General features: G+C 39.8%; 1 protein-coding gene across 7 annotated transcripts in view; it reads left to right on the top strand.

The window, feature by feature from the left end:
* Nucleotides 1-14,361, top strand: part of RABGAP1L (RAB GTPase activating protein 1 like) — a 228,604-nt gene that overhangs the window by 56,297 nt on the left and 157,946 nt on the right. The gene's annotated exons all lie outside the window — the stretch shown is intronic.

Raw genomic sequence — 14,361 nt, 5'->3', positions numbered from 1 at the left:
AGAAATTGCTGACCTGTGTCTGTAGTACTGCTTGACATTTAGCTTTCTGTTCTCTTGCTGTGGTGATAATAAGAACATCAGCATGTTCAGGTGTTTGCTTGTGGGTTTTTTATAAACTCACATCCATCACTTGGTTTTTTCAAAAGTTTGGTTTGTGTATGTCTTATTTCAGGCATTTCAGTTTTTAAAAAATCTCAAACCCAAACAAAATGGCACAAAATTGAGTATTTCTTCTTTCTGTTGTTTATTTTAAAAAAGAATGTTAAAAACCTTTTGACCTAGCAGGAAACCAGTCTTCTTGCTGGATGGGTGAGCTGAGAGGAGAATCCTTTTGGGAATCCATTCCCATTCTGTGTCCATCAGTGCAGTCAGTGAGCATTCTAAGAAGTCTGTGGAGCAGTTTGATTTCTTGGATCTGTGATGGCAAGAGGGAAGAACCCTGTGCAGGGTCAGAGGTGATCTCAGTGTCTGGGGTTCTGGAGCTCTGCTGCTGCAGGGCTCTTAGAGCTCTGAGAAGAGCAGCAGTCTCAGATTCGCTTTTAACAGCAGGGATGGACGGAGGTCATTTTCTGGGCTGCTCAGAGCAAGTGCTGGGTTTGTTACTGTCTCAGTTTGGAGAGACAGGGTGTCTGCCAGGGAAAAGCCAGAGCTTCCCTTGGAATGGAGAATGTAAACACCCTCCCTCCAAATTATTATTATCTTGAAATTAAGGGGCTTTCAGGCAAAGATACAGGAATAGGAATAACAGTTCTTTACTAGGAATATTAAAAATGTAGTAGTACAAAAACAGCAAACGAACAAAAAAGAAAAAGCCCTGACAAAGTCAGAATATGACCTGACTCCCTGTTGGTCAGGGTGTTGGGAGAAGTCCAGTGAAGTCCTCCTGCAGTGACAGATGTGGTTCTGTTGGAGCAGAGATGATCCTGTAGAAGGGTCCAGTGCTGGTGAGATGGGAATCACTCTTCCTCTGGGAATCCAGTGCAAACAGGCTGTGCTAGTGTTCTGAATGCCAGGTTTTATCCAAGTAGGAATGCTGGGCTCCTGCCCCTGGGTGGAGCATCTCCCAATGGGATGATGTAATTGTATCAGCCATGCAGTGAGCCTCGATGGCCCATGAACAGCAGATATCCCCTGGAGGGAGGATGGGTCCTGGAAGGGATAAAGAACACTGCCCCTCCTGGTTTTAACAGCTGCCCATTAACAGAAGACACCTGGCCCCTCTCCCCAGAGTTAGGAGGAATGGGTCACAGAAGAGATAAAGAAAGAAACACCTCCCCAACTGCTTTCAACAGATGGGAATAGAGTACACCTTGCATTGAACCCAAGACAGTTACCTGGGTTGTGAATTATCTGTCCACATAGAAATTCTGGGGTAGATGTTGTTACTCAGAGTTTCGTTTCATAATGTTGTCATATTGTTTTGCTGCTTGTCCTCTTAATTTGACATAATTCATGATTGTGAAGTTTGGAAGCATCCCCAGAGTGAGAGCTGTCTTGGTGGCTTCTTTTTTTCTTTACCAAGAAGGAAGAATGTTTTGGTAGTGTAAATTTTTCATTTTGATGTTGTAGCTGTGTTATATTTCCTTAGAAACCATTCACAGGACATCTGTCAGCTGTATGTTGCATCAAAGCCACCTCCATTATTTGCTCCTGCGTTCCAAAAGTGGGAAAGATGTTTGTTTCATGGCGGAGGAGGGAGTGGAAAAGTTCTAAAATGCAAGGTTTATCTTGATGCTGGGGCTTTGTGCCTTAAAAATACCTTGTAACGCTTGGCCTTTTCACTACAGAAATATTGCAGTGATGTGTAATTTGGAAGATTATATTTCATACAGTATTTAATATGAAATATTGCAGTGTTACTGATGAAAAACTTAAATCCTCTGCTGAACTGAAGCATTTATGCAAACAGAGGTTTTTTTAATAAAGTGAATCATTTTCCTTCTGAAATGACAAAACTTCTTCTGTACTCTGTCTGTCTAAACTGCTGGTGATCGCATCATTTGGCAATAAAAGACTCAAGAAAGAAATGAACAGGAGAGAGCCTGTGCCATACCAAAGCTGGGGACCGTCTTTGGGAACAGTTAATAAGGGATGCTCCAGGAAAAAATGTCAGCTGATTTTTTTAAATTGAATAATTATTAATGAAGTGGGTTCAATGTCAGAAGTAGGAGGTGATACAGACATCTGTGAACTTGAACCTTTGCCTACTGACCCCCCAGAAGTCCCCAGAACCTCCCTCTCCCTAAAACAGCTCCCCATTGCTGCCCAGTTCGTGGAGCAGTCCCCAAGGTTCTGTCCCGTGCTGCCCACGGTGACAGATCCTTCCTCTGAGCCTGCTCTCCCAGCGCTCCAGCCCTTCCCTGCTCATCCAGCCTCACCTGCAGCCCTGGGTTAAATTGGCAATTGCAGCACCTCACTGAGAAAAAGGGCACTGGAGACCACGAGAAAAATCTCTGCCATGATACTGTCACAGCTTGAAAGATGAACCCGATACCTGGAATTATCAGTACGGAAAACCTGACTTCTGGCTGCCTCTTGTGGGGTCAGAGAAATCTGGTAAAAACTCTGACTTTACTACAGTGTTACTGGTTAACTTCTGGTGAAACTGTGCTCACTAGTGAGAGTTGTGTTGTTGGCAGGCCAAAAATGTGTGCCTTGTGATCCTCTGAATGGCAGCAGACTCTCAGCATTTAAATTTAGTGTAGAGCCCATGGTATAGACACATTTGTTGTTATATTCCAGTCTTGTGCAGCAGTGCTATGTTAGATGGGCCAGCTATAGGTCCCATCACCTGAGAAATCTGGCTGTGCATTTATTCTGTATAGATCCATGTGTATGCAGGAGCCTGCTGCAGTGTTTCTCAGCTGCAGGAGTGCTTGGCTCAATGTGTTCTGTAGGAGAGGGTAATTTGGGGCTTGTTTTAGAGTCTCGATTCAGCACTGAATGCAAAACATCTCATTTAGAAAAGTCAATGCTGCGCTTACTTTCTCCAAAAGGTCTCCATATCCTCTAATCCTGTGCACTGGAGATCAGCAGTCTGTCAAGAATGATCTGGTGAACTGTGTTCCTTTTTCCCTAGATCAGAGCGTTGATTTCCCATCTCAAGGTGAGTTTGGAGTTCCAGGAGAGAAGGGAGAAAGAAATCCTTGTGCTCTCACAAGTCCTGACAGGCACTGCCTTGCACTCTCTTAGGTCTGCTGAGTTCCAGCTTGATGATTACCCTGAGTTGCTCAGGAATTTTGACTGGAGCACAATAGTGGGCCTTGCATGCAATTTTAGAGAGTAGGAGTTGTGGTGTGGCAGCTGCTTCATTTCTGACACATATGTAAATGTGTTCTGTATGACAATCTAAATCTGCCTGAGTTCCCTTGCCACGGGCTCTTCACAGTGCTGCATGTGGCACCTGACAGCAAGGGGGAAGTCAAATATACATCAGCAGGGATAAACATGTAATTTTTATTTATGCAATTATTGTAAGGGAAGTAAGATCAGAGTGAGAAAAATCTGCTTATGATAATGAAGGGTTAATATTGGCACTTAAAGAGCTTTTGAAAAAGCATGTCTGATCTGTTTGTTAAAAGAATCTAAGTAGAAAAATGTGCACAGGCTGAGGTCAGTTCATTGACAGAGTGTTTTCTCCTGCCTGCTTGGCATTATTTCATCTTCACTGGTTCCTCTCCAGAGACTCCAATGAATTTTTCCATGCTGAAGTGTATTCAGAGCTCTGATAAACTGGTGGGTGCCAAGCCACAGTGTAGCCTGTTTACAGCTGGAGTGACTGGTAACTGTCTCCTGCAAAAATAATGCTCCTCTTGCACTGCTGTGTCCTTGTCAGAACAGGTTTCAGGCACTGTCAGTGTGTCAATGAGAAGAAAAAATTTGCAGTCACTTGATGGCAGTGATATGCAGCAACTTAGCCTAAAATACTTGTTGCATCGGCATGGGGACAGATGTTTTATTTATTCTATCTTACACTGCTTATTATGAAGAATTTTGCTTCTCTGTTTTAGATGGTTTCATTCCTGTATGAATTCTCACTGCTGAATTTGTAGGGTGAGACTTCTTTCCTGTCAGGACTGCATGTAGCTGTGTAAGTAAAATGAGAACAGAAACAGGAGGCTGTCACTCACACTCTGTAGTTTGAAAACTTTGGGGTGGGCTGATTTAAGGTAGCATTTCTGAGTCTAAACTGTATGATTTATTCATAAAAGACTTCTAGTTTGCAATAGGAATTCCCTTAAGGAATGAACTGTATGCTCATCTAGCAGCATGTAAAGACTTACTTTAAATGCAGCTGCTGCTGTGGTTTAAGGAAGCAAAACTTGTTTTAAATTTATTATAATTATTTTTTAAAGTAAGGTCAGAAAAGTAGATGTTAGTAGTATTACATTGCTCAAAACAGTGAAAGTTTGTGTAGGAATAAGAATGCCTGATTTTGAACTGGATGGTGACATTGAGTCAAAGGTCTCAAAGAAAGATTGAATAGCTGTCCTTCCAAATGACTTGTAAGAGAACCAAAAAGAAGACTATTTGTTTATTGTCATAATTTCCTTTGGCAATATGAGCTTGTGCCCAGAGCAGTTAGAGATAATAACTAATTAAAGGGTCCGGCTTCAGAAGGCTTGGCCAAAACCCAGCTTTTTCTAACTCTGTTTTTGTGGTTTGTGTCTGGACCAGTAACATTTCAAGTCACTCCTCGTAAGAGTGAAAATCCTGAGAATTCTTCCAAGCTCTGAGTGTCATTGATTTGGGGATTAAATATTGCTGTATCATGAAAAGAACAAATTTCAGTAATTTAATAATTAGAAAATGGCACTAATCAGATGTATCACTAGTCTAGCAGTATGATTCTCATGCAGTGGTGAAGAAAGTATTTTCCATTGCTGCAGAAGGTGGAGCCAAATGGATTGGATTTGGGGCTGGATGAAATTAATTGATTTAGAGTTGATATTTGTAGTTTACCAGTTCATTTTGGACCAGGATTGTTATTTCTGATTCCTGCGAGACAAATCCTCTTTTCTTTTTTTTTTTTTTTCTTAAGAAAGAAAACAACCAAAAACAAACAAACAAAAACCAACCCAAAGGTTAAGGTTCCAGGTTTCTGGAATTGTGTCTTGTCCAAAATTAAAAGTTAGAAACAGGATAGATGAAAATAGCAAATCCTGTTGTTGAAGTCTCAACATCTGCTTAAAGCACAATCTTCCATCTATTGAATTAACTCTAATTATCTGTTTCTTGGTGCATCTGTCTTCAACTGAGCTCCAAGGACTGCAGATCAACTTTCATGTAAACCTAATGCAGAAATGTATTAATTTTTAAAATCTTGAATTTAGCCAAACTGTTCAAACAAGAAAAGGTTCTTTGTTTCGCACTTAATATTTGCTTGGCTTTTTAATTTTTATTGCCGGTTTGCTAGCCTGGTTGGTAAAGGAGAAACTGAGGAGATCACGAGTGAGTCACTGTTTCTATCCAAAAAAAGGTTAAATGCAGTTGACTTTGAACCTGGTGCTTTGGTGCCATGTTTGTGTAGTTCTGTTCATTTAGTTTTTTAATTTATTTTATTTGTGTGAAGCAAATACAATTTGTGTGCAACAGTTTAGCTGGGAATTGGGAGAATTCCTTACACAGGAAGGCTGTTTTAGAGTGAGCAGAAAATGAATCAAGTTTGTTATTTGCAGCAATACCAAAGGATGTTAAGTTAGCACTAAGAAGGGGAAGAGGAATATTTTTTTTTTGTCCCAGTGGCATCGTGCAGGGTTCCACTGCTCAGTGTTCTGAGACTAATTAATCAGTAAGGGTGTCTAATTAAAAAGATGACTGTTCACCAGCTGCCACAGCAGGCTGGTTAATGGACTGAAACATTAAAGTGTTTTTGTAGGAAATATTTGTGTTCAGAATGCTGCATCTGTTTGTCCTGATAGAAAATGGGGGAGTTTAGGCCTCCATAGCGAGGAATAAGGAGGGGAGGGGGTGTTTGCATTTTTATTTTGTCTCCTTGCTAATTGGGAGTTGTCTCCCATGACTTTTAAAGGAAACAGATCTCAAGGATGGCATAGCAGTATGCTAAGCAATTATGAAGATCTTATTACATAAGGATCAGTCATCATTATAATAAAAATGTGATTTTTTTATTTAGTTGACTGAAAAGAGAAAGAGCTAATACCTGTTACTTTGCTTTTTGAATGAACCTTTTGGGAATTAGGCAAAATAATTCTGAGGGAACTGATCGCTTTCTCTGAGTTTCCTGTTTTTTTTAAATTCGTTATGTATAGGCAGTTTCTTAGGTTTTACTTTTCCCCACCTTTTCTTAAAAGATAAGGATAGGGTGACTTTACTTAACTCTTCTCTTAAACTGAAATAATTCATTTCATGGCAAGTAGATTCTTGATATTTTTATAATGTTAATGTGGTTTGTTGAGACAAAATCAGCTCATGTTGCTGGTTGGAGTGATGGGAAGCTTCACTTCTGGTGAAAGCTGATCTGTTGGTGCTGACAGTTACAGTAATACTTTGAATTGTTTTAGTGCTGCTGCAACACTGTGGGACAATAAAGTACATTGGAACTGAAAATACTCACCAGAAATCAGTGAAAAATTATTGTCTCTGAAGAGTAGAAGTCGATGCAATTTTAATTCTTTAAATAGCTTCATTTAAATTCAGGCTTCAGATAAAAGGTTTGGTTTATGATAAATGTACCAGGGTACCTAGTTCTGCAGCATATGTTAATATTACTCTTACAAACTCAGGAATAAAGTGTCCCTAAGGTGAATTAAATTCGCCAAGTTTTGATTCATTTAGCACTCATCTGGAGAAAGTCTTTCAATTTTGTGTGCACAAAAGGGAAAATCTTATGCTCAGTCTTCATCTTCAAAGGAATTCATCAGTTTAATGACAGGTCCCTTCAGGAATTAAAGGAAGAGCATCAATTAGTACTTTTTATTTTTATGTTATCTAAATTTTAATGTTTATGTATGATACTTGAGGTGGAAAATATTGCCAGTAGTATATTATTTTCAGGGCCCGCATAAAGTTATAAAATATTCTGGTGCATTAAGAATGTTTCTGCAGCTTCTTTTCCGTACATAATCACATATGAGAACCCAAAAATAACACTCCCAATACAATTGCTGGCTCTTGAGGTGATGTATGATCTCTCTGCCCTAAAAGTCACATCAATTGACACATTTGCTCTGAAGGGGGGAGCAGAACTGAGATTTGCATGTGCCCTCTGTGTTCTGTTTTGTCTCTGTGAGTTTAGGATCCGTTACCTGCAAACCAGGGGAGCAGAGTTGCCCCTCATTTCCAACAGTGATAAAACCAAGGGTGTATCAGTGTTCTGGCCTGAATAGGTTTAAATGATGGTTCCTGGAAGAATTGATATTACAGCAGATAGTGTCAGAAGCTCAGGATATATGAATATTGATGCAGGTAACAAGTGGTTTTTAAGTAGGATGGAATTGGGATGTGTCATTGCTGTTCCCTCAGAGTGTGGTAAGAGCTGCTGGTACTTGGCACCTTAGAGCTCATTTGAAAATCCCTGATATTCTTTCCTAGATAAAACATAAATAGGTATCCCAGTTGAATTTGAACATTGGTTTGTTAGTCAGTGTTCAGTTTTCCTGAAATGCTGAAAGAGCAGCTATAGTAGAGACATTTTAAACCATGGTTTTCTACACCCCTGAGTAAAACTGGGTCATTTCAGAAGTTCCCTGAAGGGTGTGTTGTCTTTATGGAATTCTGTGTGTGTGATCTTCCCTGTTAGCATGGGGCACTGCTTACCTGAAGGGAAAGGTTATGACTGTGTCCACTGCAGAGGCTGGGATTGCTGAGGGATATTTGTGTTTGAGGCAATCATCTTGCATCTTGGTATTCCTCTTTCCTCTCAAATCCACTGCTTCCTAACAGGCCTCTGCTTTCAAATAAAGGTTGCATAACCTTTATTTGAACGGATTTTATTGAAAGGATCCTTTATTGAAAGAATTTTCTTTTTAATTTATTTGCATTCAGGAGGCTGCAGCACTCCAGAGCTAGAGCTTTAGAAATCTTAAATACCTTTATTGAAGAGAGCAAACCACCTTCTCCTGACTATTAGTTGCTGATCTCAGGATGTTAATGTTTGATGCTGTAAAAATTAAAGAGTGCTCTAAATGCTTAGAGAGGAACACTAAGAATCCAAATATTTGGTCTGAAGTCTATTAAAATGTCTTTGTTAATGCTAGTACTGGTGGTCAACACATAATTAAAGCATTTTTTCCCATAGCTGGGGACAGCAGTTCAGAGCAATTGGAATAGTAACAAACCCAGCAAGGCTTGAGCTGCATGTGTAGAGTATTAAAAGTGTACAGAAGTGATGAATACATCACTTAAATCCAAATTTGGATTTAATACAGGAATTTGATATAGGAGTGAATTCTGAACCTTTTGCTACCTTACTTTATGTATGACTTTTTCACGATAAGACCCCAAATGGCAGGGTCATTTGTGTGTTCTGTAGGATATTCTTCTAAGGGCCTGAGCTAGTGTTAAGGTAGATTTTACAGGAATCACTTCAAAAGAGATTAGGAACCAGCAGATCTTTACAGTCTGCATCCATTAAGGAATTTTTTCCCTTTGCAGCGATGAGTATGGCCATACAAATTAAGAGTCATGTCAGCAAGCAAATTCGCAGCTGCTGAGGTAAACTAAGCAGAAGGAGATTGATTGCAGTCTGCTATTGCATATACTCTGTTATAACAACCTTTTATGTAAGTTTTTGTGGACACAGACAAATATTTTGGCAGCTAGGAATTTTTTTTCTTGCTGAGGGTTTTCATCAGTTGCTTTTTAAACTGACAGCCAAATGCCGATGATGTGGAACGTCACATATTTTAATCATATCCTGCATATGACAGAGCTGTCTTCAGAGGGTGGTTTGTCTTCAAAGCAATCCTCTTTCAAAATACAACCTTTTTTTGCCTCAGGAGTACAAGATACAACCTGCGTTAAAACTAAATAGCCATTAATGGGGATTGCAGTTCAGACAGCATGCTTGCCAAAAGAGATTTCTTTTACTGCGTGTTCTATCTCTTTTTTATACCCTTACCTAGCATTTGCAGGGCTAGTCACAGTCATGGCGGGTTTTTTTCTTGGAAAATTTCCTTCTCCCCATTTCTCTCAGTTTCAGAGTTCAGGCGTGGTGTCAGGGTGAGATGGGAGCAGGCACAGGGGCTGGGCAGGATGGGTGGGGGAGCCTTAGGTAGGTTAACATAACACTGCAGTCTAATGTCACTTTTTGGTACCTGTATGGCAGAGGAATTGGAGGTGCCTTTTGGAACCGTGCCCCCTTTCTTTCATGAGTCTGTAAATGTAATTCCAGAAAGCTCTTTTGGTCTTTGTTGTCCCTTGTCTAGGATTTCCTTTTCCTTCTGTGAAGACTCTCTAATTCTTCTTTAACAGATATTTGAAAACATACAAACACGCATTAGGGATAAAATACACCCACAAATGCTAGAATGAGTATTCTTTGGTGATGCTTTTGTATATACATGTATGTGTGTTCAATGCAGAATGGCTGCCCCTGATAGGACAAGAATACTGATGCTGAATGCCAGCAGTGGATTTACACAGCTGGCAGTCAAGGAGTAATATTTGGATGTCTGCTCATTTTTTTTGAACTCAAAACCGTATATTTCAGGCAGCCATGCACTTGATTAAGTTTTGGCTGTTACACAATGAGGAAGTTAATTTCATAGAAAGCTCAGAGCAGCAGTTGCTGCTCGTCTTTTCAGGACTGTCTGCAGTGTCTGGTTGAGTCAGCAAGAAGCCTTGGAAACAGGCAGCCAGCTCCTTTAGCCCAAGCAGAGACATACTTCTGACACGTGGATTTAAAGTCTTGATATTCCCATGTCTGAGAGTTATCCTTACTCCGGAAAATGTCTGTAGAGTGAGGGTTGTACATGGAGTTTCCTTTGCAGAAGCTGTTGACTTGGTCGTAGATCCATTGGGTAAGATATTTATCTACATAATTTGCATTTCTGGAAAGGCTTGCTTCACATGATGCTTGAGAGGGGGTGAGTTAACTGTGTATCCAGCCTCAAGGATTAATACTGTGGCTGGGGAAGCAAAAGTACAGAAATACACGTGAGTTTTCAGTGTTAGCCTCGCTGCGCAGCCCTGTGTATTATTTGACTTTCCAGCGTACATCTGATTTTTTGCTGCAATAAGGAATTAATTTGACTCTTGTCCGTTTAGTGCAAGTGAAGAGCGTGACTTTGAGCTGTATTTTTGGCCGTGCTAGTTCTGCTCGCTGAAAGCTCTTGTGGATTGTGGTGAGAGACTTTTCATGTGGTTCAGAAGAGAGTTATGAGTGCCGCTAGTAGCAACCTTAATTTTCAGTGCAGTGAGGCCAAAATTAAAGGCACATGCTGTGTTAAAATACCAGCTTACACTGGGATCCCAGCACATGCTACATACATGGTTTAAGTGCAGATATTTCCAGTACAAGTTAATGTTTCTAGTCATCATTTCCTGAAGTATCTGTTAAATAATTTGCTTATTATTAATTAAGGCTTGTCTCAGTATGGCTTTTGGGATATTTCACGGTGCACACAGTTCTGTTAATTTTAAACAGTTTTGACAATCTGAGAAATAATGAATGGGAGAAGAGTTCTCTGAGATAGTTGTGAAAGTGCTTGTATAATTAGGAGCCCTGTAATGGTCATCAGGATGTATCAGAAATCTAAAGGTATTGTCATCTTGTAGTTATAGGCATCTTTATAATTTCTTACATACAAAGAGACAAAACTGCTGCTTCAGACAAATAAATTTTGGTACTTCCTAACTTTTCAGTGGTTAATTTAAAATCATGAAGTCGCCTTTATCATGGAATCCTGGAATGGTTTGGATTGAAAGGGACTTTAAATCTCACGTTCAGGCCGTGGGCAGGGACACCTTACACTATCCCAGGTTGCTCTAAGCCCCATCCAGCCTGGCCAACGACATTTCCAGGGATCCAGGGGCGGCCATAGCTTCTCTGGGCAGCCTGATACATTTTATGGATCTAGGTAAGGTCACCAGCACATCAGACAAGTGCTAAAAGGTGTTTGTTTCTTCCTCCTGACTGTGACAACTTGCAGTGTGTAATTTTCTACTCACCTTGAGATGCCCCATTCCTTAGAGTTCTCTGGAATTGTATTAATTGTGATCTCTAAAGCAGAATCCCCCTCAAAAAACCCAACCTCTGTTTGGCTCTGAAGCTCCTTCTGTAAATTGAGTCATAGATGTTACATTTTAAGCCAGCAGAATGTTTGATTATTCTACTTTTGACTGCCTTTAAAATTCTAGTTGCCATAACAACTTTATTTCTTTATTTTTAGCACATCAGTTGCCATAACAATAAAATAGAGCTTTTTGAATGTAACATTTCCCCCCCCCCCCCCTCCCCTTTTTTTTTCTTCTTTGTTTTGTAAAGAACCTTCTTTGGGGAAGAAAGGAGAAATGCTAAAGCTCATCCCCTGTGAGCACTTGGGTTAGAACATTAGCTGAAAAATAAGGCTTTTGTAAATCTAGCCTTATCCATTTCTATGGCATTTTTTCTGACTACTGAGTATTTTCATGACTTAAACAGAAAAATGAATGCAAATCACTTGTGTAAAACCTTTCCTTTGTAAAAAAAATGCTGTTTCTCATTCTTATTTTTTTAGCTAGTGTATTAGAAAACCTTAACTGTTAACCGGGTAATTTCTAATATCTTTATTTCAGTATATGGAATGGCTATGAAGTCGCTGAGTTAGAGGCATTCAGCATGTTGATGTTCCGTGTTTGGGACAGTTTGATGTGATATATCTTTGAAATATATGAACAAAGAGATTGACTTCCAGCTTCAAGCCATGATCTTGAGCAGAGCAGAGGGGAGAGGTTTATGTGGTGAAAGAAGTTGGCCTTGAATGTGATCTATAGACTTGAGTTGTCCATTCCCTGATAGTGTCCTTTTCAAAAGGATTTGTAGATATCAGTGTTGTCTTTATATTTAACCTCTTCTGAGTTCTGATAAAGTATATATTTGATTTCATTTTATTTAAGAGATGGCAGATAATATCAGGTTTGGTATTTCTTCTGGAATAAATGATTTCTCAGCTCACATAACATTTTACATGTGCCAGTTTCTGGCTATAAATATAAATGTCCTCATTATCTAATAAGACAAAATTTTCTAGTTATTGGAAGTTGAATGTATTTAGATGCCATTAATCTTGAGAAATAGTTATCAGATGTATGACGACTTTGTAAATTTTAATTAGCTAATTTTTAACTCAGGGTTGTGGGGGGGGGGAAGTCAGTAATTCTTGCTTTCAGTGGCATTTTCCTAACACCTCTCATTTCTGGGTTCCACGCCTGTGAGTTACCCAGGAATGTACTTCCACTGTTACTGGCAACATTTTCCCTGTAGATCACTCTCAGTAGGAAGCTGTTCCTTGTCCTTTCTCATATATGGATATTGATGCAAGTGTGTATGGATCCAGGCTGGAGGAGGGCAGAAGTGATACCTCTTCAGCACTTCCAGCTGGGAGGAAGATTTGGTCTAAATGAAGCTGAGCTTAAAATCCATAAAAAGAAATTGTGCCACCCCTCAGGTTATAAATAGTTGCTGTGCCATACCCTTTCCGTGTTTCTCTTTCCTATTTCTTCACAATGTGGTAGAGTAGTAATCCCGAGTAACAGTTTAAAATAGCCCTGAAAATCCACTATTTACTTTGATTATTTTTAGCTTTTTTGTTCTCAAGAAGTAGTGGGATGGGACGTACTGGGATTTGGGGTTGCTACCACGTCCTCCCCTGCAGACCCTGGAGTAAAACAAGGAGCAGCCCTTTAGTTCTGAACTGATTCTGCCCATCCCAACAGTTGGAGCTGTGGCTTCATTACCCAAATGATCCTGATTGTTCCGTGCTTTTCTGAGCCACCTCTCGTATCCTTGCACAAAGAAATCTATTAAAGGAAAAGTTTAGAGTGGAATGTGTCAATTCTACAATCCACTAAACCATCAGTTGTTGGTGTGACCAGGCACGTGTTTCCAGCCAGCCTGTCTGGCTTAGACTGGATATTCTGGGAGGATCTTCTGTGATGGTTTAACCCAGGCCACATCCGTGGAGAGTGGGTTTCAGCCTGTTCTTGCTGTGTCCATGAGTTTGTCACGTAAGAGCTGGCAGCTCACTAAGAACTACTGGAAGAGAGTACTTAGAATACTAAGAGAGAATTAGACTAAAGTGCAACTGTTCTGTGGTACATCCAAACTTTGGATTTTGAAAGACGGGTATGTGGGTTCGATCCTCGTGTTCTCTGTAGTTGCTTTTGCATGGGCCTTACAAGTTGGCTGCCTAATTAAGGCTGCAATAAATTATTCATCAGTTGAACTCATTAAATCAAAACTGCTTGCCTTTTAAAAGGTCATGCTGTAGTTTAAGAATACTGTTTGGCTTTCAGTGTGTGAAAAATTGAAGCAGGCGATCACAATGTTTGGGATTTTTTTTTTAAATAGCTTTAAAATTTCTTACTCTGGCTCTGCTGAAATGGAATTACGGCTAATACTGACTGAGCTTATGCTCCTGCCAGGCGAGCTGGAATCCTTTTCAGCATACACTTTCTTGGTGCCCTCTTGAAATATGCTTTTAGAATACCAGCATCTGTGGAATGTAATTCCTGGCTTGACACAGACGAAAGTATTATTAAAAGTACAACTATGTCAAAATATGCCTCTAGAAGGTTTGAGTGAGTGCAGTACTAAAATCTCTTATTTATTGTCTTGAAAGATGAAAAATGATTCTCACAGGAAAGGAAAGAGCAATGCTACCTGCACTGTGCAGACTAGTCTCTACATTTCAGCAGTTCTTTATTTACAGTTCTCTTAATTGCTTTTGTCCTGTGATTTAATATTTTACTCATCTCTTGAAAGATGGGAGCAGTGGAAGATAGTAAGTTGGCGTTGTTTTACCAGTATCCTTTTCTTTTTCTTTTTCAAACTGCTGCTAGTGTAAGAGCAGGGGGTTTAGTGTAAGTGGCACGCGCATGAAACTGTCTGAAGGCACATGTTTAATTTTTTCCTTTTCATGCCATCCTAAGAAGTTTTCCTGGTGCTTTATATCATTTATGATCAGTCAGTAAATGGCATCCTTCTGTAGCTTATGTGCTGTTTAAAGCAAAAGCCCCTTGGTTCCTGAAAAATGTTAATTATCACCATTCAGTTGGCTGCACAGCATTTCCCTGAAGTAATTTCACTTCTTGATTGATAGTTTATTGCACGGAGTTTTATTTCTATTGATTCCGGGCATAAGAGTTTGGTGGTATCTGTCATCTGGATTGAGCTTGTAAAGTGGGTTCAATTTGTTG

Source organism: Chamaea fasciata, unplaced genomic scaffold (assembly GCF_029207755.1).
Source record: "Chamaea fasciata isolate MVZ Bird 193981 ecotype frontalis unplaced genomic scaffold, bChaFas1.0.hap1 SCAF_10, whole genome shotgun sequence".
NCBI lineage: Eukaryota > Metazoa > Chordata > Aves > Passeriformes > Sylviidae > Chamaea > Chamaea fasciata.
The sequence above is the reverse complement of the archived record's forward strand: the minus strand, read 5'-3'. Positions and strand labels throughout refer to the sequence as shown.